Here is a 25,423-nt window from a genome sequence, read left to right as displayed (position 1 = left end):
TTTTCTTTGATCCAATTGATACAGTTGGATCTGAAGAGAGCGTAGGATTGGGGGGATCTCAGGCCGGGTGGGAGGGAGTTCCAAAGCTGGGCAGCTTTGACCGGGAAGCTGTTTCCTCCGGCCGTACTTAGTTTGAATGGGGGTATCATTAACTGGTTAGAGTATGCTTCTCTGGTGGGTCTAGTGGAGATTTTTCTGTTGAATCTAGCGGCTAGGTATTTAGGTGCTAGATAGTTGATGCTTTTGAAGGTTAGAGAAGCTGTCTTAAGTTTGATTTTGTCCGCTGTGGAGAGCCAATTAGATTGTCTTCTAGCTTCTGAAATATGCTCCCTTTTTGGAATTCCTAAGGCAGCCCTAAGGGCATTGTTTTGTAGTGTTTGAATCTTTTGCACCGTGTGTTTGTTGGCTCCTATATATAGAGCGTTACAATAGTCCAATTTCGACAGCACTAATGCTCGGGCAAGGGTTAGGCAGTTGGCAGTGGATAGGTATGGTTTTGCGGCTCTGATCAGCTTGCAGGTATATGCGGTGCTGGATGCCATTGCGCTCACCTGTTTGGTTAGGGAGAGGTGGGAATCAAGGTAGAACCCTAGTGTTTTTACCACTTTTGCCACCTTGATAGTGTTGCCGTCTATGACGAAGGATGAGTATTCTTCTTTTAGTCTTTTGATGTTTTGTGTGTTCCCCAGTATGATGAGTTCAGTTTTGTCATCATTCAGGCATAGCCCGTGGGTGGCCATCCATGCCTGAATGATGAGATAGATCTTGTTCACCAAGGCCAAATCTTGTTCATAATCCCCTGAGAGTGGTATGAGAATCTGAGTGTCATCCGCATAGTTAGTGTAGGTGACACCCAGATTATCTAGATCATCGAACAAGGGCTTCGTGAAGATATTGTACATAGTGGGGGAGACACAAGAACCTTGTGGGACTCCACATGTGATGGATACTGGGTCTGCAGCAGCAGAAGTAGAGAAGACTCTCATAGTTCTACCGGTTAGGAAAGATTTGATCCATGCGATGGCATGCGTGGAGAAGTGGGCAGCTGTTTCTAGGTGGGTGCATAGCACATCATGATCCACTAGGTCGAAGGCTGCGGAGAGGTCCAGCAAGAGGAGTAAGGCCATCTTTCCGGAGTCTCTCAGCTCATCGACCTGAGTTTTAAGATCGATAAGTGCGGTTTCAGTTCCATGCTGAGGTCTAAAACCTGATTGTCTTGTGCCTAGAAGGTGGTGCAGCTCCAGGTGTTTTTGGATCTGCAGGTAGGCTACCCTGTCTAGGATTTTTAACAGGAACGGTACCGTTGTGATAGGCCTGTAGTTAGTCGGGATGGATGGGTCCAATGTTTGTTTTTTTAGAAGGGGGAGGACCCAAGATTGCTTGAGGTTGTCTGGAATAGTGCCTGAAGTAAAGGAGGCATTAATAAGCTTAGAAATGAATGGTGAGAGGTCTCTGGCCATGTCTTTTATTAGTTGGGCTGGGCATAGGTCACCTCGGCAATTGGATGGCTTGAGTGAAAGTATTATCTTTTCGGTTTCAAGTATGGTTACTTTCGAGAAGTTAAATATATGGTTTAGTTTAGTGCTAGTTGGTGGTTTGCCTCTTAAGTTATTGGCGACTGATCGCTGATATCGCCTCTTTGGTTGTGAAGAAGTGGACCCTGGTAATAACATCTGGGGGGGGTCCGAATCTGTCCCTCGGCGCGGGCAGAGTCTGTGGGTCCGGTCTAACAGGAGCTGAGATTTATCCAGATCCGGGAGTAGGGCCTCGAAGAAGCATCCCACGTAGTCCGCTAACTTGCTGTCGAGGACAGAGATTGGGACGCCCCGAATGCAGAGGTTGTTGCGACGTGCCCTATTTTCAAGGTCTTCATGTTTGAACTCCAGGATCTCGCATTTGTGATGCAGGGAATCAATGGATCTTTGCATTTCCCCCAGCATGGTAGTGCGGTCCTGAGAATGGTCCTCGATTTCTCTGAGCCTCTGTTCGATCTCTGTAACCCTTTGGTCCGTCTGTTCAACTTTAGTGGTGAGTTCCGAGAGGCAGACGCGGAACTCCGATTTAATGTCCGCCATGAAGGCTATCAGGTCTCCTTTGGTGGCGAGGGCGCCCCTGTCCTCTTGTGGCTTCTGTGGGGTCAGTTTAGGAGGGTCTTGTTTCTTGGGTTTCTCAGGTGCAGTAAACAATGCGGAGATATCTGTGCCCTTGCTCACCTTTGTTTGCCTAGACATGCTGTACGTATTGGGCGGTCTTGATTGAAAGAGTAGCAGCGGGGCCCAGGGCAGTGGGAGGCTGTACTCGGGGTGTGTATCGCTCTCAACCCCCTCTCTGGTCCAGGTCTGGGTGAGTGGGCCGGGGCGCCCCAGGAAGCGTTGGCGTGGGGGGGGGGGGGGAGTCCCAGTGAGTTGGGAACGGTGCAGGATGGCCGACTGTTGCGTGAGGGGGGGTATGTTGCTGCGATGAGGCCCACGGCTCAGGGCCTCTCTGGATGAAAGCGGTTATCTCGCTGCTTCCCAGCCCCTACTCAAGTCCCTATCGGTGGTCCTTCGCTGATAGAGGTCTCAGATCCCACTGTGAACCTCCCGTGTGCGGTTCCGTAATAGTGTCGGCTGTCGCTGAGAGGAAGTCCCGACTCGCTCTACATAGCGGGGGAGGGGGAAAGCCCGCTCTCCCGGTCCCTTGGAGTGTGCGTCGGGCTCTCAGGCCCCAGCAGCCGAGGATGCCCTTGTGTGTATTCCAGGCAGTCTTGGAATGAATCGGATGGCTCTGTGCTGGAGTCCGCTCCCCTCCTCCAACTCCCCGGCGCTCTAAAGCCCCATTACCACCAGATGCGGAGTGTGTTGCTGGGTTCCGGCTTGGCGGCCATCTTGTTTTCTTCGGCTGGAGACGGGGGAGAGGTTCGGCCGCTGAATTCTGGTAGAACGCCTCCTCGGTCGAAGGTTATGTTTGGACAGATTGTGCCATGTCAGTTCCGGTCGCCTTAGATGGCATTGGCGACACGGTAACCCGCTTAGAACCGCCGGGAATTGACGGCGGCGGCGGGTATCCCACGGGCGGCCTCAGAGGAGCGACCACATCGATGGCGCTCCAAGCCACGCCCCCCCATCGTTTTCATTCCTAAAGATTTTATATGCAGGAATTTTGTCACCAAGCAGCATTTTGTGTAGTTTAGTTAACGATTTCCAAACGACTGTCATGTAAATTGAATTTAGGGCTAATTCATATCTCAGAGCTGAAATTGAGATGTAGTTTGGTAGGCCTAAAACGCGCCTCCAATACTTCACTTCCATTCTATGCCATAGATTGTGGTTTACATTACACGCTGATTCGCCACCAAACGTAATGGTTGGAATTATCTTCTGGAGGTAAAACATGATTACAGGAGTGATAGAGAATTTCCCGTAGTCCTTGTTGATTTTGGCTCCTTGTAGAATTAGGTTTTTAGTTCTATCCATTAGATCGCTAATACAGGCAGCTTCGCAGATGGAATCATTTATCATTACGCCCAGATAGCGAATAGATTTGATGACATTTAGGCATTTTTTTTCAATAAACCCTCTGAAACGTTTATCTTTCCTTGCAGTGCTTAGTCCTATACACATGATCTTGGTTTTTTCGGTGTTTAGGAGCAGATCATTTGCACTTAGATACTCGTTCAGGCGGAGTATGAGATGTTGTAGCCCAATTTGTGTTTGATCTATTAGCACAATGTCGTCAGCGTAGACCAGGCAATTCAATTGAGTTCCATTAAGCTTTGGTGGAAAACAGTGGGCTGAGGCCAACCAATCAGGTAGATCTGCAAGAAATAGTTTGAAGAGATCAGCAGCGAGGGGGCAGCCCTGCTTTACCCCTTTGTATGTTCTTATTGGTAGAGTAAGATCGCCTTGAGAATTTACTCTTATTTGAATAGAGGTGTTAGTATGTAAGGCGATGATGGGGTCTAACAGCTGCTCAGGGCATTTCCAAGATCGCAATTTAGCCCATAATTTGCTGCAATTGATTGCATCAAAAGCTTGCCGCAGATCAACAAAGGCAAAAAAGATTTTTTTCTTTGCCTCCAGCGCTGACAATTTTAGGATGGTCAAAATTGTAAGATTTACATCGACTCCGACGTGACTCCTGAAGCCAATTTGACGACAATCGTGCTTGCCAAACAAGAGAGCCCATTGCACCAATCTTTGGCGCAGGTAGAAGACGTACATTTTGCCAATTGTATCAAGAAGGGCAATAGGGCAATAGTTTGCCGGGTCGGCTCTACTGCCCTTCTTGTATATTGGCACCACGATTGCTTTTGACCATGAAGAAGGTAATTGCATGCTGTTTGCAATCTGCAAGAATAACCCGTTTGAGTTTCGCCCAATGGGCTTTATGATTTTTAAGCATAAGATTGGAAATTTGGTCAGGGCCAGCAGCTCTCGAATTCTTTAGCTTGGAGATCGAAAGTTCAAGCTCTGTGCATGATGGTATTATCTCCCAAGCAGTGATTGTTGATTTGGTCAGTGTAGATTCATCAATTGCTGGCTTTTCATAGATTAATGTAAAGTACTCGCACCACTTGGCGCTTGTAATTTCGTTAAAAGTTGAGGTTGTGGATTTAGAACAACCATGGTTCAGAATTGACCAGATTTCACAAGTGTTCTTAGTCACGAGATGCTTTAGCATAGTTTCTGCTCGACTTTGGTCAATTGTTATTGAATGAGATCTCAACCAATTCCGATAAATCTGGCGTCGTTCTTTCGTTCTTTGACTTTCCTTATTTTGTCGCACGGATTGCAAGACTCTTTCTTAATCAACCGAAGATCTTTCCTTAGAATTGTTTTTGCTAAAGCTATTTTTGTAGAGTATAAATGTTTCGGATTAAATCCAAAGGTTCTTGAATTTGAGATTTTCGTTGTGAAGTCTGCGAGTAAGGGCTTGTATTCAACAATTTGCAGCGCTTTTAGACTGTGGCTTAAGGATGTAATTAAGCGACCATTTTTTACGAGCCTGTTGCCAGCGGCATTCGTTGACAGTTGAAAGGGATGTTTGTCTGGCGCATTGCAACTGTCTTCTTTCCATACTAGCCTTAGCAGATCGTGGTCACTGTGTATCATCGTCTGCACGTTGAGAGATATTATTTTATCAAAAAAATTCTACGAGAACCAGATGTAATCAAGAGTGTTATTCCTTGCCAAACCATGCCAGGTTGGTTTTGAAGGTTGATCTCCGTTGATGGATCCATTCAGCATTTGACAATGGCGTAAGGAAATGGCGTGCAACCAGGTTTGACCTCTTGGAACGACTTCGTTATCTGGAAGCCGAGTGTTTATCTTCGTGTGTGGATCATATTTGAACCAGCTACAATTGAGGTCACTGCATACAATCACAGAGACGTTGTTGTAAGAAAGGTAAGTATCATCAATTAAAGTTGACTTAACTACACTACGCAAAATGCTGCTTGGTGACAAAATTCCTGCATATAAAATCTTTAGGAATGAAAACGATGATGCAGTTTCATCTCTTCTAATAACATGGAAGACCAAACTCAACGCAATTATGGCCGATGCAAACATATGTGAAGAAGAGCTCCTTATGCGTCCTCAACATGCCAAAAAGAAGCTAGCCGTGTGGGATTGGATCTCAACAAACAATAACAGGCTAGCCCTCAAATCCACTCTGCCTCCATCCAGAAGTTTGGTAAAATTGCATCACCAACCAAAATACCTTACGAACTGTCCATCACGCCATCACAGAAAGCAGTTCTTGAGATTTCGTCTGAACCCCTTAAACACAAATGAAATGCTATGGTTACGCAAAAACAAAGAAACTGCAATTAACACTTGTCGGTTCTGTAAATCATCGGAAGTCGAGTCCTCAAAACATCTTGTAACTGCGTGTCCAATGTTGACTGACCAACGCGAATTGCATCTGAATGAATTCAAACCTCAAATGTATGACCCTGATGAATGGTGGGATCATGTTGTAGCAGGTCAAAACATCAAGCTCTCCTGCAGCCTGATTAATTTTCTCAATCCAATTTTGCAACATGCCTCAATTTGAGCTACAAACTTTTTCCAAAGGAAATTGACGATTTTATTTTTTAGTTTTGTTGCCTTTCTTTCTCTTCTTTTTTTGAGCCTATCGAATTTGGACTGTTTGTTTGGAGCTGAGAGGTTGACTGGATTTAATTTAATTTAACTTAATGTAACAAAAGTTTGATATTGTATATTGAACTGACGTTTTACAATAAAAAAAGAAATATAGGGGGCTTGGCCTGGAGCGCCAGCGATGAGGCAGCTCCTCTGATGGCCTCCGCTCGGATCCACGGTTCAGTGTTAGTTTTACCCGTTACCAGCTGAGTTCGTTGGTCGTGATGGGGTGCTTTCACCTGCTGTGGTCCTTGGCTGTGGATAGCAGCGTTTTGGGGGCATAACGCCTTTGCTAACGGCGAAAACGCGACGGGGAGCGTGAAGGCCTGCTCCCGTAACACGACCTAAAATGGCCGCCGCATCCTCGCGACCCGCTCCAGGCTGGCGGCTGGCTGCCATCATCTGCCCATGAGACGCGTATGAGGCTCATCCCGCCCGACACCCTGCACCGGAGCGTCTCCCCCCCCCCCCCTGTGCCTGGTCCTCGAGGGTGCAAGGCCTGCTGCCGGTGCCCCTGTGATCACCCGACTTGGCGGTTTCCGACACCGCCGCCTCGCTGGGATTGCTCTCTCTGCGGACCCTCCACCCTCGTCTTCCTGGGGCGCCCCTGCCCATCTTCGGCCTGCTGCTCTCGGGGGTGGGGCCCTGCCTCCCCCGGCTATCATCGAAGGCCTACTTGTTGCAGCGTGGCCCCGGCTCGGGGGTCGGCCACGCACAGGTGAGGTGGGCTGCCCCTCAGCCCTGCCCCAGCAACCCCTCCCCGGCCAGCCTTCACTCCGGAGGCCCTCCACCTCCAGCTACAGCGTGGCCCCGATTTCAGCCACACACACCGCCCTGGGACGATTTCATGTCTCCTGGCCCCTCTGCTACCTGCGCCCTGAGGCCTACCACGACACCCCCCCCCCCCCGGGCGCCTAATATCCCCGCCGGGAGGGCCCTCGAGCTCCACGTACTCTGACCCCCACACGGAGTGTGTCCCCCCTGCGACTTCCTGGGGCGCCCCTGCCCACGTCTGCTCGCCACCGGCCAGAGGTGCCGACCGCCATCTTGCTAGGCGGACGCCCAGCTTGCTGGACTGCCCAACTTTGAGGAACTGTTCTACTTCGCGAGAAGCTGGATGACCTGCCCGCTCCACCGCCTGGGATCCCCGGGCTTTGCCCACCCCGCACATCTATTTGGTTGCCCCCCTCAGCCCCTTGCAAAACGTGAACTCGGGAGTCACCCTTGGGTGACGTCCCCTCTCCGCGGAGCGATGGCCAAAGCACTGAAGCCTCCTAAATCAGCCGACATCTCTGCTATGCTGCAGGCCTCGGGGAAGGGTGGAAAAGCGGACCCCCTCAAGCTCACCCCCCAGAAAACGTCTGATGGTGACGGAAAGCTCGCAACCAAGGAGGCATCTTCAGGCTTTCATGAGCGATATCAAATCGGAATTCAGAGCCTGCATGTCGGAACTCACTAAACTGGAGCAGACCGAGCAAAGAGTCGCCGGCATCGAACTGAGGGTTGGCGAGGTCGAGGACCTGACCACGGACCACTCCGCTTCACTGACGGAAATTCAACGCACCGTCCAATCGCTGGTGGCAAGAACCGAAATCCTCGAACATAAACAGGAGGACTTGGAGAACCGCTCCCGCCGCAACAACTTACGTCTTCACGGGCGGCCCGCCTCAATCTCTGGCCGGGAGCTCCCGGAATACGTTACCACCTTCTTCCAGTCCCTCCTGCCAGACCTGGACGAGACTCAACTGCTGCTGGATCGGACCCACAGACTGCGCCCTCGCCGAGGGGTCGATATGGACCCCCCCCTGGACGTGATCACTAGGGTCCACTTCTACACCACCAAGGAGGCCATAGCAGCGATTGGCCGCTCTAAGGACGAGCTCTGATTTCAGCGAATCCCGATACAGATCCTCCAGGACCTCTCCCCGCTAACTCTTCAAAAGTGCAGAATGCTCCGGCCTTTGTCGCTCTTTCTTCGGGATCAGCAGATCCGTTATCGATGGCTCTTTCCTACGGCCCTACAGTTTTCGTACAAGGGCACTCAGCGCACCATCAGCCACCTCGACGATGCGACGTCAATCCTCCGCCCGGACTCCCCAGAGACCTTAGACCTCTCCGCTCCGGGCCGATCAAGCCCGGCCTCAGACGCAATCTCCCCAAAGCCGAAACGGACCCCATGGTCCAGAGTGCAGAGAAATCGCAAACCTAAATGACACGCCTTAACGCCTGAACTGGAGCCATGACTCTGGAACAACCTTAAGCCTCACATCTTGCCGCGGATCCGACGTGGTCCATAACCCCCTCCAAGGCGGATGACACCACCTTACCCTTGGAGAGACTTTCAAACATGTTGGTGCTGTCGAATGACAGCCCCGGTGCCTAGGGGCCATGTCGATAGTTCTAAATCGACCCCCCTGGCCGCACTTTGGTCCTCCTGTTGGAGGTCGCTTTTGAATGTGTTTTCTCCCGTTGGAGACCAGTTAGACCAGTTTAAAAAACCCTCGACCACAGGAGACTCCAACTCAATCATGCTCTCACATCCATGGCTGACCTAACCCCTCCACGACCCCCTTCCCCTCGGCAAGAGGATCGCCCGGACCAACCCACTCACCTGAAACTCAAGTTCACCTCCTTGAACGTTAGGGGCCTGAACTCCCCCCCGCCCCCTGAAGAGGAAATCGATCCTACAGAGGCTACAAGACAACGGGTCGTCGATCGCTTTTTTGCAAGAGACGCACCTGATCCCGGCGGACTTTCCACGCCTGCAAAGCAAACTCTTTCCACTACAATTCCTCGCCTCTAACGGCACTAAGAAGGGGGGCACCGCTATTTTATTCGCAAAAGACCTGCAGCCTCAGATCCTTGTCTCACTACGGTGCCAGGAGGGTCGCTTTATTGCAGTCAAATGCTCCATCCATGGCCAGCTCTACACCCTCATCTCGGTGTACACCCCGAATGAGTATCAGGAGAGCTTCTAACAGGACCTGGAGGTCTCTCTCCTCCCATTCATCGAGGGGCATGTCATCATGGGAGGAGACTTTAACGGGGCTCCGGACCCTCTCAAGGACAGATCTCACCCCCAGTCTTCTAAGAGACTTGAAGTTGGCCGCCGGCTTGCTCCACCTGTTTCGCACACTTAACATTGTGGACTCTTGGAGGGTTCTATCCCCAGACGAACGGGACTTTACCTTCTATTCATATGTGCATCGTACCTTCTCCAGAATTGCCCTGATCCTGACCTCCCCACAGATCCTGTCCTTCACTGATTATGTGATAATTGGCCCCCGGATCCTTTCGGACCATGCCCCAGTTACTCTGACCCTGCGTGCTCATGACCCAGACCCCCCTCCGCGCCGCCGGTGGTGCCTCTATGACCCTATCCTGGGAGACATGGCAGTGAGGGACTCAGTCGCCAACTCCATTAAGAACTTCTTCTGTGAAAACCGGAACGAGGACACTTCCCCGGTTAACACCTGGGACGCCATGAAGGCGGTCCTCAGAGGCGAGCTGATTGCCCAGGGAGCCGCATACCACAAAAGGAAGAGGAAGTTGCGCGCCGCTTTGGAAGCTGCAGTCTGAGAGGCTGAGGCTACTTATAAAAGGAATGGCTGGGCCCCTAAATCCTACAGAATCCTGCAAATGGGCAGGAAACGACTGGAAGCCCACTACGCTGAGGCTACGGCAAATCTGCTAGCCAAGTCTAAGCAATGGTACTACGCTCACAACAATAAGGCCAACAAGCTCCTGGTTAGCAAACTAAAAAGGGTGGAATCCCTTTTTCAGTCAAGGTCTCTGAATTCACCAAGGAAGCAGTTGCCAAAGCAGGCCGCGGGAATGAGGAGGCAATTGCGGCTGATTCGAGAGGATTTACTTGAAGGTTGCGTGCCGGGGACTTTAGGGCCGCCGGAGTACTGGAAGAGAGACATGGATGGTTCACAAGGGTAGCCGTAAGAGCGCCTGTGGAAATAAGTAGACATGTTTCACAGTCATCAAGGGGGGTGGCCAAGGGAAAGGCAGACTCGCTGCCTGCGTCAACTCCTCCACAAACAGGAACGTTAGCCATCATAACGGGCTCACAAAGAATTTGTTCGTTGTTGGCAAATGGAGATGAAGCCTGAATGGCGATCGCTCGGTCCGCAGGGCATGCAGCAAGCGGTAAACTGGGGGAGTCCGAGACAGAGCGCGGGCAGTCAGGCAGTGACGAAGTTGCAAAAGTCAGTGAAGGGGCCGCCGGAGCCTGAGCGTGTGAAGGCAATATGGCAAGAAGTGCGCGACCAGCAGCTTTGCTTACCTTGACTCCAGTGGCTGCTTTCATCGTTGACCATGGATATAGGCGTCAATGTTGCGAGGTTTTCTTGCGTGTCTGTGGGGCTTCAGTTAGAAGAGTCATGCCAATTAACAAGGGGGGGGTCCTGGAAGTCCCTCTGCCAGACATTAGTCCTGGTTGCGAGAGACTTACCCAGAGTCTTTAGCTCACTATCTTTCACAGAGAAGAAATATCCTGAACATATCAGTCTTTGTCCTGCCGTGGGGCAGTCCAGCACCGAAATGCTAGGCAATTCTCCTCTAACAAGAGTACTAACAGCATTCCCAGACACGTGTTTCTGTCTGGTTGGACCTCATCAGTAGGAAGGAGCTGTGCCTCTCTAAGAATAGTGAGCAAGGGGTCCACGTCTGGATTCCCCTAGTAATTTAGGGTGAGACCCAAAGTTACTTAAATATGCAAATTAACAAGGGGGGGTCCTGGGAGTCCATCTGCCAGACATTAGTCCTTGTTGCGAGAGACTCCCAGGACCCCCCTTGTCAATTTGCATATTCAAGTAACTTTGGGAATTGAAAAAACTCATCTTCTAGGTGGATAGTAGCTGGAAAAATAGCCCTTCTGGATCCATGGCCGGTCTGTTGAAGTGTGGCTAGTTTCAAAGTTATTCGCTTGACGTCCTTGCTTAAATCACATAGGTCTAGAATCGGGCAGCACTGCCTATTCCTTTTCTTTACTACAAAAGAATGTGAGTAGAAAACCTTTCCCCGTAGAATGGGAGGAACGGTGTGTATAGCGGCTTCCTATAGCAATCTGTCCATCACTAGCTCAGCAGGGCCATTGATGCACGATGTGAGCAGGAGGCGGTAAGGCTGTTGGCTGCGTACGGGGTCGATGGTTCGTCCTTTGTTTATTATTTGGGCACCCACTTGTCTGACGAGATCTTTTACCATGTATGATGTAATGGTGGCTGATCTTCCCTTCCACTGGGGTCTGATGTGGGGGGAGATGGTGACTGGGCCCTTGTTTGGCCCGTCCTGTGCCTGCCCTTGTGCGATGTGAATTCAAGGAGGACTGCTGGTACCTTGTGGATGACTGATTTTCAGAGGTGGGCCTCTGCGTGAAATAGGGTCTGTTGTAGGATCGAACTTTCGATGATAGGGCAAAAGGTACGCTTTTCCTTTTCTTTATCTCTTAGCGAACTGATGGCCCTAGCTGTGTCAGTGTTCGTCTTGATCCCCTTTAGGTGATCAACCCCTTACTAACCAAGGAGCTGTTGGCCGTTGAAGGGAATGTGGAAGATGTGCACCTGTGCTTCATGCCTGAAGCTGAAGTCTTCATGCATGTTTGGCATCGGAGTACCGCTCTGTGAGCCTATACGCAGCCACCTCCACTGGAGAGTGAATCATGTGATTGGGAACCGTTTCTTCGTTTTGAATGATGGCATAAGCCTAGTTTTGAAATTCGGCTGGCAGTTGCCCCATGAGCTTGGGCATCTTGTCCCACCTTTGGCTGTCATAGCTCGCTGTTAGAAGAGAAGTGACACCCGAACAGGGACTTGAACCCTGGACACTCAGATCGAAAGTCTGATGCTCTACTGACTGAGCTATCCGGTCTCTGGGAAAGCGAGGGCACTGGCTGTTGTAAAACTGGCTGAAGCCGAAACCTTGATGCGTACAGCCTCAAGTTTCCTGCTTTCTTTGCAGGTGGAGCCATTATTGATGAAGCAGAATTTGTGAGTTTCTTCCTGGCGGCCACAGTGTTAACTGAATCAAGTTTCGGGTGTCCATGCAACATAGTGGTGTGTTTTCTGGGGCTTTGTATTGTATTCGTGGCCTGGCCGCTGTGGGGATACGGTTATAGTCGTAAACCGTCCCCCATTCTTTTGACTATGCTGATACAGCCCTGACTTATTCTCTGCACACGATACTTGGAGAATGAAGCATTGATGCCATCTTGCAATTTGAATGGAATGAAGCTATGTCATCCAGCGATGAAGAGCTGTCGGGGCACTCACGCCTCTTTTGCTTCTCAATGACATACTCCTCCCATTGGTAGGTGTCCTGTTGAGTGGAGTTTCGAGGACTCTCCACCTCTTCAGACTTGTCTGTTTGTGTTTTGGGCTCTGAAAAGGGATCATGAAATCGGGTCCTGCCAGTCAGTCAGACACCAAAAAGAAGGTGCCCTTAAGAACCGTGTTTGTATTTGTATTTCTTTATTTGTAATGCGCACCTTGCCTGAGGCATCTGGGTGCATGATTTGAAGACAGAGGTTACAAAAAAAGGTTACATTCAAAACTTTACATCAGGAGAAAATACATCTTAATGACACAGAAAGCAGAACTAAGAGGACGGGAACAGGTACTACAGCATACAATATATATATAACATTATACTATAGCAAATGCCCAAGCGATATGAGAATCAGGATACAGTAGGGAGGGCAAGATGAGGAGGTGCCCGAGCAGGTAACACCTTACCAAAGGATGCCCACGTGGATTAGTGCAAAGCGGCCGAAGGATCAATTTCATGAAGCCACAGTTTAGTTTTGTTTTTAAAGGAGTGGATGGAAGGAACTGTTCTCAGCGAATTTGGTAGGGAGTTCCATAGCTTAGACGCAAGGACTGGAAAACACGATCCTCCGGCTGTCTGAAGCTTGTTGCTGGGTATAAAAAGTTGTGTACATGGGCAGACCTCAGAGGACTGGTTGCGGTGTGTTATGAGAAACGAGTAGACAGGTAAACAGGTGCCGCGTTGTTCTGGGCCTTGTGAGTTAGAACGAGGGCTTTGAGAGATATGTGATGTGCAATGGGTAGCCAGTCTTGTGTCAGAGATGTGAGATCTCCTATGTACGTTAAGTGCAGCCCTGATGGCGTTGTTCCTGAGTGACCTGTAACTTGTCCAGGTTTCTTTGGCTAGTCCCTAAGTAGAGGGCATTACAGTAATCAATTTTGGACATGATGAGGGTTCTGGCGAGAATCAAGCAATTGCCGGTAGTCAGGAAGGGTCTGCATGCGGTGATGAGTTTGCAGGTGTAGGATGAAGCTGAAACTACCGCTTTGGTTTGTCTGTTGAGGGATAGTGTAGAGTCTAAGTAGATGCCAAGTGTTTTAGTGACATTGGATACTTTGATGTTGTTCCCATCAATAGTAAAGGATTTGTATTCTGGGTTAAGTTTGGTAAGGGAGCCTAGAATGAGTAACTCTGTTTTTTCATCATTGAGGCAGAGCCCATGATGTGCCATCCAGGCCTGGATGACTGTGTAGACTGCATTGAGTGCTTTTGAGTCGGTTACATAATCGCCAGTGATAGGGATGAGTATCTGGGTGTCGTCTGGATAATTGGTGTAAGAGACACCCAGATAGTCAAGTACATCAAAGAGCGGGTTAGTAAACAACATTGTGCAATGTGGGAGATACGTAGGATCCTTGTGGGACTCCACACGGGACGTGTGCTGGATCAGCTGCGGCCGATGGTGAAAAGACCCTCAAGTTTCTATTTGCCATGAAGGAGCTAATCCAGGATGGGATGTGGCTGCATCAGAGAAGTGGGCAGCTATCTTAAGGTGGTGGCAAAGGATTTGATGATTGACTAAATCAAAGGCTGCTGAAAGATCAAGAAGAAGCAGGAGTGCCTGTTTGCCCTTGTCTTTCAGATCCTCAATTCAAGTAGGTCAATCAAGGCTGTCTCCATCCCATGTCTGGGACGGAAACCTGATTATCTGAGACCTAATAGATTATTTGTTTCGAGGTAATCCTGGATTTGAAGATAAGCCGCCCGATCCAAAGTTTTAAGTAGGTAAGGCACCGTGGTGATGGGCCTGTAATTGGATGGGTTTCTCGGATTGAGAATAGGTTTTTTTAATAGGTTTTTTGATTAATGGGATGACCCACGCATCCTTGAGGTTATTTGGTACAATACCCGATTTGAAAGAGGCATTTATGAAGGTGGTAATGAAGGGCGCAAGATCATGTGCTGCCTCCTTTATGACGGGGGCAGGGCAAGAGTCTCCTTGGCAATTGGAAGGCTTGAGCTTCTTAATAATAATTTCGACTTCCTTGATGGAGGGAGTGATTGAATGATTGATTGATTGATTGTTTATTTATATAGCGCCTATTTATATAGCGCCTATACACAATGTGTTTCAAAGCGCTTCAAGGAGGGAGGGAACATAGGAAAAATACAGTTACATTCAATAAAAGTCCTTGAAACAATACAGAATGTGAAAAATAACTGTCGTAATAGGCCTGACGACATTTCAGATAGTGCAAGTGCATAGAACAAATAAGGCAAAGAGGGAAAGGAAAAGGAGAACAAAACAAGCAGTAACATTACTATGCCTGACGACAATTGATGTAGGGCAAGAGGTAAACAAGAGGAGGGGTGGGAGGGGGGACGGGCAGGGATAAGAGAGGGGAGAAAGGGAATAACAAGACACGTTACTGTGCAAATTTGTCAGCGACAAATTAATAGAGCAGGGGAGGGGGGAGGAAGGAGAAGACAAGGAGGGGAGGAGGGGAGACAGACAAGCTGCTATCAAAAGTCATGGGAACAAACGATAAGAGTAAGTGCTAAGTGGGGGGGAGTAAGAGAGGCGCAAGAAAGATAGAGGGGCGAGGTGTAGGAAGGTGGTGAAAGAAAGAGATTAGTGGAGGGGGTAAGGGGCAGAAAGGCAGTTTAGGGGGGCAAGAGGGGCACACAGACACTCACGGGGGTAAGGGGGCACACAGACACTCACGGGGGGTAAGGGGTCACACAGACACTCACGGGGGTAAGAGGGCATACAGACACTCACGGGGGAAGGGGCACAGACACTCACAGGGGGGTAAGGGGCACACAGACACTCATGGTGGGTAAGGGGGCACACAGACACTCACGGGGGGTAAGGGGGCACACAGACACTCAGGGGGGGCACACAGACACTCACGGGGGGTAAGGGAGCACACAGACACTCACCGGGAGCGGCGATCCGGCGTACCGCGGTGGACAGCGGTAGACAGGGCCCCGTTGTGGGCCTTAGGTGGTGTGGCCGGTTCCCGCCTCCCGCCTGCAGCCATTGGCTAAAGGGGCCATGGCAGCCAACGGGAGGGGGGCAGGGGCCGGACCACATCAGGACAACAAATGCATCGAGAAGATGAAAGCACAACGGCCATCTTAGAAGGCCTCCAAGCATGGAGGCAGCATACAGCAAGAATAGAATGTTGATGAACCCAAGTGGGTTCTACACAAAGCATGTCATGCTGGCCACGCGGGACCGAACGAAAGTCAAGCACCATCAGAAAGCGCAATTTTAAAAGCATTTTTAAAATCACTCGTCTTGATTCAAGTAAAGTCAGCAGAAGACCATCCTTACCCCCAGCAATGCGCGGTTTGATGGGGGATCCAGCGCGTTGATGTCCGGTGCTGGGGGGAAGAGGAAAGGGGCTCCATCAGGGTTCAGAGAGGCAGAGGGAAGAAGAAGAGGTGCAAAGCTGAATGATTTGAATTAATATTTAGGCAAGGAGTTATTGTACGACGGGGGTTGCCTGCCGAGTCAGATAGGTGGCTTCTTTTGGCGTTGATTTTGGCTTGGAGCAAGGCAATTTTGTCTAATAGTGCCTTTTGGATGCTGGTACACCACGCAGTGTCAGGGGTGCACGTATCAAGAGGGGCAACTGGAGACTCTAATTCCTTGAGGATCTTAAAGAGTTCCTTAGTGTTTGATTGGGCTTGTAAGATCCGTTTGTTGTACACGTCTTTTTTAGCGGCTAGTATGGCTTCTTTGTAGGTAGAGGAGGCCGTGGTTAGGTTGTTTTTTATTAACTAGGGATGGTGAGCTTTTCCAATGTGCCTCAGCTTTTCCTTTTTCTTTACGCAGGTCACGTAGATGTGGGGTGAACCAGGTATTAAGGTGGAGGCAAGGTTTTTGTTTGCGCAGCTTGAGTGGCGCAATGGTGTTAAGGGCTTTTAACATGGCATGATTATAGGTATCTACTAGGACTGTGTGGTCAGAGCAGGTGTTTGAAGCCGTGTTCAGCAGTGGGAGGATAAATGGGAGAAGTTTCTCTACCGTGATATCCTTCTTATTGCGTGTGTGGATAGGTGGGGCGAGGTTAGGTTTGTCTGTAAGTGGGCTGGAGTTGATAGAGAAGATTATTTTATGATGATCAGACCATGCGCAGGGGGTCACTGAGATCAAGTTGAGCACGTAGTTCATGTCAGAGACCCAGTCAAGAGTGCGACCCTTAATGTGGGTGGGCTCTCTGATGTGTTGGGAGAGGCCGAAGTCGGCTAGAGTGCTTGCTAAGTCAATGGCTTTGGAGTCATTCACGTCCTGGTAACCTAGATTGAAGTCGCCGAGTAGTAGGATTTGAGAGTTAGGCTTGGTGCTGGTGGCTAGGATAGATGAGATGTCCTCAGCGAACGAGGAGATGGGGCCTGGGGTCCTGTAGATAAGATGCACTGTGGCGGTATGATTGGGTGAGATAGGTAATTTAATAGAGAGTAGTTCAGCAGAAGGGATCCGAGGGCTGGTGACAGCTCTGAGTTCATATGAACTCTTGAATATGAAGGCTAATCCTCCACCCTTAGTTTGATTGGTATCCCTGTCACACCTGATAATGGAATAGTTGTCTGGGATAGCCAAGGTCAAGGCAGGGCCTGAAGCCGCATGCAGCCATGTCTCTGTGATGGCAAGAAAGTCTAAATCTTCAGTTATGATGAAATCAGCAACATCTAAGGCATGAGCGGATATGGAACGAGGGTTGATGAGCGCGCCTTTGATCTTAGTGTCTTTGGCAATTCTGGGAGCCAGAGGGGCTGAAGCAATTTTGTTAAGAGTTAGGGCAGTGACTGTGTTATTATTAGGATCTAATACTTTTGTTAATGTGGTAGTGGTTCTGGTGATAGGACAAATGGTGACATCTAGAAGCTAATCTCTGGTTTCTGGCTAGGGTAGCACAAGGTCGATTTGGTGTAGGTTAGTGAGGTCTGTTTGAAGAGGTGAGGCGGTAAGGGACTGTTAGCAACTGTGCGTGCCTGAGATAAGGTGAAGTGGGGGCTTGCATCACGTCTCACCTTGCACGTGTCCGACATGGTGTGGTGTCTGGTTGGTGAAACTATACTGTTGAGTATCGTAGTCTGGAAGAGTGGTACGTGGCACAAGCGAGAGCCTAGCCTAAAGTTTCTACTGTGAGTGGGGCAAGGTTGATTAGGGGTGGGTTTGGTTGCAAAGTGTTGTAACCAAAGGGCCGGAGCATTTAGGTAAGGATTAGATTGTCATGTGGACGGGAGGCAATAGGTCGTGCAGCGTTGTTGTACAGGTAGTGGGTGAGAAAGAGTAGTGGTACTGGGAGGTAGTGGTGGTGGGGGTGTAGGTGACGTAAGGTGACCAGGACAGGACACAGTGGGTGAGCAATAGGTACATAGTGAGGTGTAGTGTAGGTGGGTGTGTGTGTGTGCGCTTCAGTAGTGAACTGACAATTAAGGGTATACGGTGTGGGTGAATACCAGGGGTACAATGCATTTTAGTAGACTAGTTAATAGTTAATTTGGAAAAAGACAGTCAAGTGCTGCCAGCCCTGCATCGGGTCGGTAGAATTACCATGCAAGGTGCTGCGTTGAGCAGAGTGGCAAGAATTGAGCGCTGGGAACGTTGTGAGTAGATCACTGAATTCAAATGCATACTAAGTTAGCTGTCATGGCAAAGACAAGTAAAGACAATGAGTGGCATCAACACATACGCAACGTAGAATGGGCTTAACAAATGCATAATATGCTGGCTAGCGGTGCAGGTAACAAATGCAGTCAATGAGTGGCATCCAATAGGTAAGCAACGTAGAATGGGCTTAACAAATGCATAATATGCTGGCTAGCGAAACAGAGAACAAATGCAGTGAGTGAATGGCAACAACAAGTGAGCAACGTGAAATGGGCTCACCTAGAAGACACGAGGAAGATATAACGTCATAGGGACCGGGCAGTGGCGTCAGTGGTACCAGTATAGATGGACAAGGGCATATGGATGGACAATGCTGCTAACAATAGGTCTCAGAGGCGGTTACCATTGTGAGGCGTAACGCAAGTGGTATGTGCCCTAATGGTTAAGTATGAGGAAGTGGTAGCGTGCATATAGACAATGACATGCAGCTAGTTGTACAGTCCAGCAGCTGGGAACAATAGACATAAAGGAACATTTAGTGTTTGCGCGTACCGAATGGGCGCTGAGGTCAAGAGAAGCACGCAACTGATGAAGTGGAAAGTACTTTGTGCACCCCGCTATGATGGTATAGGGCGCCCCGCAGCAGATGGGCAGGGGTCCGGGCTGACGGCTGGGAAGGCCTGGACAGGCTAGGACAGGAGAATCGCCTTAGCACAGGCCTTCGTGCTGGAGGCCGGCTTGTGCCTGCCGGCTGGTGATTGACCCAAATCAATGCACATGTGGCCAATGGCAGGGCACCAGCAGCCTGGGTGGACCCAAGCAGGGGAGGCAAGGTGCCTAATAACGAAGGGCGGCCATCTTGGAACGGCGGGCAGGAAATTCACAAGTATAGGATCACGATAGATATTTAAAAAAAACAGTGAAGAGCGTAGGCAGATTCCAGGCAAGGTGATTCTTCAGTAAAGAGGGGACAGAGCGCATACGTCTGCGCTATTTCAGAGCGGTTTGTAGAATGAATGTAGATAAAGCCAGAAGGGCCTACCTTGGTGTGGAAGGAAGCTCCGGCTTCACTCCCAGGGCGATGCACTGCTCCTGCAATGATGGAGGGACTCCTATTCCTCCGATGCCGTGTGCGAGTGTGGGATCCCCCACCACATTTTTCCATTTCCACCACTGACCCCACTTAAAGCACTGAACTCACCTCACCTGACCCCTGCCCAGTCCTTCCCCCCACGTGCTCTGGGAGGGGTTTCTCGTCAATATTCTCAGAAATGTCTGGACAGCCCCCAGCAGGAGAGAAGGGAACAGCTCTCCCCTCCGAGTGATGTGCCTGCACTGTGCGGTACATAGGGCCCTAATCACTAGAGCACGAGATGGAGCATGTGCACACTGGCCATCACGCGCACTGCTGGTGCACAAAGTGTTGGGGAGACACTTCTTGTGTTCACGGTGGCCCAGGCAGAGCTCCTTGAATGATGGTGTGCTTGTTATCACCACTGTTGGCATCCAAGTGCGTCCTTTGCCTTTGGAGTTTATTCACAATGCTTTCTGAGGGTTGTGCTCCTTGGGCACAGAGTGTGGCCTGCCCTTTTTCTGAGTCAGAACTTTTGTCTTGCAGAATTATGTTAGGAAGTTTACTAATTTCCATGATAGGAGACATGTTAGCATTCGAAAGTAGGAACTGTGGCATTGACAGCTTGTGTTTATGACTCTATTCCATGAAGTCGTGGACGAACGGCCCTTAAAAGGTGATTTCTCCCCGTCAACTATGCCTTTCCCGTTGATGGTTTACCAACCGTCGGCCAAGTAGTCGTGGACGAGGGCTCCTGTCGACGAAGACTTCGGGTTAGCCATGGACAGGGATTTGCCTGACGACGGGGAGGGATTAGCCATAGACAGGGATCCTCCCGTAGACGATTACTGCCATGGACGGGGGATCCTCCTGTCAACGAGGGGTCATCCCTCCCGCCGACAAGGACTTTGGTTAGCCGTGGGCGGGGAACCTCCCGTCGACGGATTAGCTGTGGACGGGGATCTTCCCATTGACGATGACTGCAGCGGACGGGGATCCTCCCATTGACGAGGACTCCTGTCGATGAGGACTTAGGGTTAGCCGTAGACGCGGAGGACCTTCGTAGATGAAGACCAGCCGTGTTTCCTTGATAGGTCCCTCGTGGACGAGGCACTAGTCGACGTCACATGTTATATCAGCAAACATTTGAGTTCTTTGTTGTGGACACTTCAGAGGCGTCATTAACTCCTTTTGTGGATGCTTCTTCTTAAGCAGATAGTGCTGTCCACCTTTCCACTGAATAAGCTCTTTTCTTGGAAGCATACTTTTCAGGGGTCCTGTGGGAGTGACAGGAGCTGTGCATCCGACGAATGGCACTTACTCTCCAGAGGAGTCGTCTCCTGTGCCTGTCCCGTAGGGTCTTCTGAGGAAGTTATGACAAAAAAGACATCCTTGAATGTCATAAGTGTAAAGACAGATATGTACGTCTGAAGGGGGTCTCTCATGAAGATAAACCTTATGGAGCACCTGAGGCAGTCCCTGGAAAGAGAAGTTTTCCATTAGGAAGGGCTTTTATAGCCTGAAACCCGTGTGGCCATGAGGGGCCAGTTGTAGGATCTTCCCTCAACGATTTAAAGGTGAAGACAGACGTGTCCAGTACTGCAAAACACAGTATGTGTAGAGCAGAAGAAACTCTCTGTTAGTGAAATAATTACTTGAAAAAAAGACTACAAAAAACTGTATAATAAGGCAAAGCTCAGGAGAGCTGTGGAGGATTCCCTAGTCACTAGACTATGGTGAACAATCTGAAGATGGCTGCCTGGGGTGGAGCTTAAGCCCTGCCACCTCATTGGTTGCGGCCATAAATGACCAAAGTGAGGTGGAGGGACCACATAAGTGAATGTCTTATTAGACATAATGGGCAATCCTTATTGCCTTTGCCTATGGGAAAAATGTATATATATTTTAATTTTAAATTACCAAGGATTCCCAGTCTGATGACAGTGAATAGTCAAGCATGTGAATCTATGAAAGATACTAATACTGGAGAAATACAGTTACAGGTAAGTAACTAAGACTTATTTTTATATATTACTTTCTCATAGTGAGAAAGGATAAGTAAATCATTCGGCCAGGTATCTAACTGAGTTTTTTGTCTAGTTTTCTATAACCTAAGAATTTTCTTATGAGCCAAAACAAGAGCCCTGAAGACCCAAGGTTTAGTGCCAAAGTTGATTCCCAAGCACGCCATTCCAAGAATACTATTAAACTTCCAGGGTGTCTTGGAATAGCTATATTGCCCACTAAATCTATTCTATCCAGAAGTCCTCAACCCTTGAGCAATCCCATAGCATATGCGCCAGTGTCCCCCCTCCCTTTCCCACATCCCCAACAACAATCATTATCTAGCAGACCCAAGGAGAGTATCTTTGCAGGTGTACAATATAGCCTAATCAGTGTTTTTTGTCATACTAAGTGTAAATTAAGATCCAATTTTGTCAGAGTTTCTTGTTTAGTCGTTTCCTCGCATTCTTCCTGAGATAATTCCTATCCCAATCCAACTGACCATTTCTGTCGAAATCGATCCCAGCCTTCTGCTTTTTTAGATCCAACAGGCATATGTTTCAGGAGCGTGGACACCCTTCAAGGCGGTAAATCAAAAATCACACACAGTCCGTCAGTCTACCAGAGGGGCCGCCATAAAAGCAATCCTTTCAGACGATAACTCAAGTCTGAGAAATACTTTCTATCCCCTGCGTTCAAATTAAACTTATCATGCAAGACATTAAAGCAGTCCAGTCAACCACCTTCTAACAGATCATTCACCACTAGAATTCCCTTAAACATCCATCCTTTCCAACATAACATCTTATTCTGTAATTGGAGAGCTGGATTATTCCACAAGTAGGCACTCTTATGTAACCACACGCATTGATCATTCTCCTTCAACCAATCAAACAGTACTTTACATGTAAGCAATATAGTCTGGAGTAATCTAATAGTGCGTGGCAGCCTAGACATAGAGTAGAGACTTACAAGTTTGAAAGGTAGAACTGCTTGAGTTTCCATCTGCAGCCAGAGTGGCATGGTTCCCTTAGTATTACCAAATATTAACGCTGCTTTCTTGAGAAGAAAACTCTTAGGATACTTGCTCAAGTCTGGGTAGTGTGAGAGGTCAGAATTGCAAGGCAGACAACTCGGCATAGGTTTTTATAACAAGCCATTTTATTAACTTAAAATGGTGTGATAAACGCCTTGCTTTCCCTAACCTAACATGGGTTTCCCTACCTATGAAACTAAGGCTAAAGGAAAACAACTCTAATATAAAAAGGTATCTATCCCTCACACTTATACATACATTATTTCAATAAAATAAAAATCAGAACCAAAACATTCTTGTAACCAGGGTCGGATCCCCTTCCCGAGGATCAAGGTAGAATATCCAAATAAAAAGTTCCAATTAATAAACTTCGCTCCAATAATGTAATACTCAAAGGTTTTCTTCCGATAACCAAGTTCTATTACGAACACAAAGTTCCTTCACTTCTGGAGGATTTCACTTGGCATTGTGATTCGCTGGTAACCCAACAAAGTTCATCACAAAGTTCACATAGGCTTGTGTTTGTCAAACCAAAAGACTTTGTCTCCACTCTGCCAGTAAATATTTCAATATGATTAGCTCTTCTTTTGAGAAAAAATAACTACTGCACACTTCTTTTTTATACACAACAATGTTTTCGTCATGATGGTTTCACCACAGTTCATTAAACATTTCAATGGCCTTGCCACTTTCTTTTTACCGCAAGCTTTTACCACACTGCTGTACTTCAGTGTCTTCCTGGTTCACTAGCCTGCCAGGACTACCACTAACAATCCCCTTCCTGGTGTACTCACCTGCCAGGAAGAATCTCTAACACTACTACAAGTACTCCGTGGTGTGGTTTACTTCCAAACATCAGCAACGTTTTTCACTTTCAATAACAATAAGATGTATAACTTCTTCCATAATGATGCAACACCAATTGATGCTGTTTGTTTCACTGTTTAATTGGCCACATGTACCGCAGGTTATATTCCTCTCCCCCTTGCCACTCTTCACAAGGAGGGCCACCTCGAGTGGATTGTGTCCTCCAACATATTCCTCATCTTAGATGTATTCCATCCAGCTTTGCTGCTCTCCGGAAATTTTTTCGGCAGAGGGCGCCGTGCGTCGATTTCGTCGAGTCGATGGTCCCTCGAAGGCCTCCGTCAAGGGTGACGCCATCGGGTGTATAAGTAGCACGCGCGGCGCCTGTTGGCCTCAGTTCCGTTTTTCCGCAGTACGTTGCTTCGGACATTCGGCGCGCTTCGAGTTCTGTCAAGAAATATAATATAACGAGAAGTAATTATGTCCTTGTCATCGATGCCGACCACGACCCCGAGATCGGGTTTTTAGAAATGCAAGTCGTGCAGCTCAAAAATGTCGATCACGGACCCGCACCGCGAGTGTTTGTGGTGTCTTGGGGAAGGCCACGACATGGAGGCCTGTTCGAAGTGTCAGGTGATGACGGGGAAGGCCTTGCGAGAAAGGAGAGGAAAGCTACAGGTAGGTCGGAAGGATCGAAAAGCCTCTAGCGTCGAGTCGAGACCCCATGGGGAAAAATCTCCTCAACGCGAAAGGCATCGATCTAGATCCCGAAGCGATTCTCATTGCTCGTCGTTTTCATCGAAAAAGTCAAAGAAACGACGCCTTAGGTCTACCTCCACCTCGTCGTCCGACGAGTCTCTGAAAATCAAATGCCCCACAAAACATTTGTCTACCGAAGAGTGGGAAGCATTCAGGGTCAAAATGATGGAGGTGTTTGAGAAGGCGAAGCCTCGGTCCGCGCCTTCTTCGGAAGCCGGCCGGGAGCGTCATCGCTCCGACACTCGCGCGCCCTTGAGCCCGGGTGATCGTAAAAGGAAGGATAGGGAACCTTCCAGGACGCCGAGCGATAAACGCTCGAGTCGAGTCGACCGCTCGAGGTCAACGACGCTGTTCGAGACCTATCACACCTCGAAGGGGAAACCTTCGAAGGCCGCCTCAACGCCCTCGAAGCAGACCCTGTTGACGACCACTATGTCATTGACGCCGTCAACGCCTTTATCGACGTTGACGCCGAAACCCTCGGCGCCAAAGTCTCCAACCAAGCCAGGGCAGCCAGAAAAAGAGAAGGAAAAAGTTAAAAAAAACATGTAATTCCCTCAGAGCATGGTACTACACCTCTTCCTCCTCCTCTCCCAGAAAATGTTTTCAAACCTCTCCCTAGGAAGGAGTTTTTCAAATCCCTGACCTCAATTTTTGAGGAACAGGAGGGATCTGATGAGGAAAATGTACCTTTTGGATTGGAGTATGGCACCCCAAATGTCCCAGAATGCTTGATCTCAGAGGAAAGCAAAATGAGGGATTTGGTGGAGTCTTTACACAATGCAAGTGGCATTGACACCTCTACGGAGAATGACTTCGGTAGACCAGATCCAGGAGAGCATGCCAGTCCATTTTACCGTCAGTTAATGACCAAGGTGGTAGATTACTTGGGATGGGCTAGACCACCAGCCCAATTCGTCCAGGACGATTTAACAGACATATTGGACCATGGTCCCACTGAAGACCCAGTACTACCTTTTCATGTAGCCTTACAAAACAGGGTGGGCAAAAATTGATAAACTCCGGATTCTATTCCTCCGGTAAATAAATCCCTTGCATGAAAATACCGCCCAGCCAGTAGCGACCCTGGCTATCTGTCAAAACATCCAACTCCTGAGAGTTTGGTCATACAAGCAGCCACAGCTTCCAACAAACTTGCGTACCCGTCCATCCCTCCAGACAGGGACGATAAGCGTGTGGATGGTTGGGCACAGAAGGTATTTTCAGCCGGGAGCATGGCATTAAAATCTGGCAACTCCACATGTGCCTTGGCAACATTTTCGTACACTCTATGGTAGTGCATCGCAATGGCGGCGGAGCACATACCAGAAGGGGAAGAAAGGGAAGGTTTCCTAGCCATCGTTAGAGATGGAAAGGAGGCCATGCAGGAATCCCTTCAATCTGGATTGGACACTGCGGATAGTGTAAGCAGGTCCATGGGCACCAGCACGGTAATGCACAGGTTTGCGTGGTTACGGAAGTCGGGTTTTGCACCGGACATACAGAACCGCCTCCTGAACATGCCTTTTGACGGGTCTCACCTTTTTGGCAACAAAGCTGACGAGAGCCTTGAGAGGTTGCAGACCTCAAAAGCAGCGCAAAATCCTTAGGAGCTGCTATTAGGCAACCTCAGCCTTTTCGTGCACAAGGGCAATCATGGAGGGGGCGATTCTATCGTTATTACACCTCATACGGGAAGACGAGTGGAATGGCCAGTC

The 25,423-nt window shown here is 49.0% G+C and overlaps 1 protein-coding gene and 1 non-coding gene across 2 annotated transcripts in view; one reads left to right on the top strand and one right to left on the bottom strand.

Moving 5' to 3' along the window:
• LOC138492304 (rab5 GDP/GTP exchange factor-like) overlaps positions 1-25,423 on the top strand; it is a 664,850-nt gene that overhangs the window by 275,997 nt on the left and 363,430 nt on the right. The gene's annotated exons all lie outside the window — the stretch shown is intronic.
• On the bottom strand, positions 11,930-12,005 carry TRNAE-UUC (transfer RNA glutamic acid (anticodon UUC)). The gene has a single exon. It is a non-coding gene; the product is annotated as a tRNA-Glu (tRNA).

Source organism: Ambystoma mexicanum, chromosome 10, assembly GCF_040938575.1.
Source record: "Ambystoma mexicanum isolate Mex_15411 chromosome 10, UKY_AmexF1_1, whole genome shotgun sequence".
In the NCBI taxonomy this organism is placed as follows: Eukaryota; Metazoa; Chordata; class Amphibia; order Caudata; family Ambystomatidae; genus Ambystoma; species Ambystoma mexicanum.
This window is presented reverse-complemented; position numbering and strand designations above follow the sequence as displayed.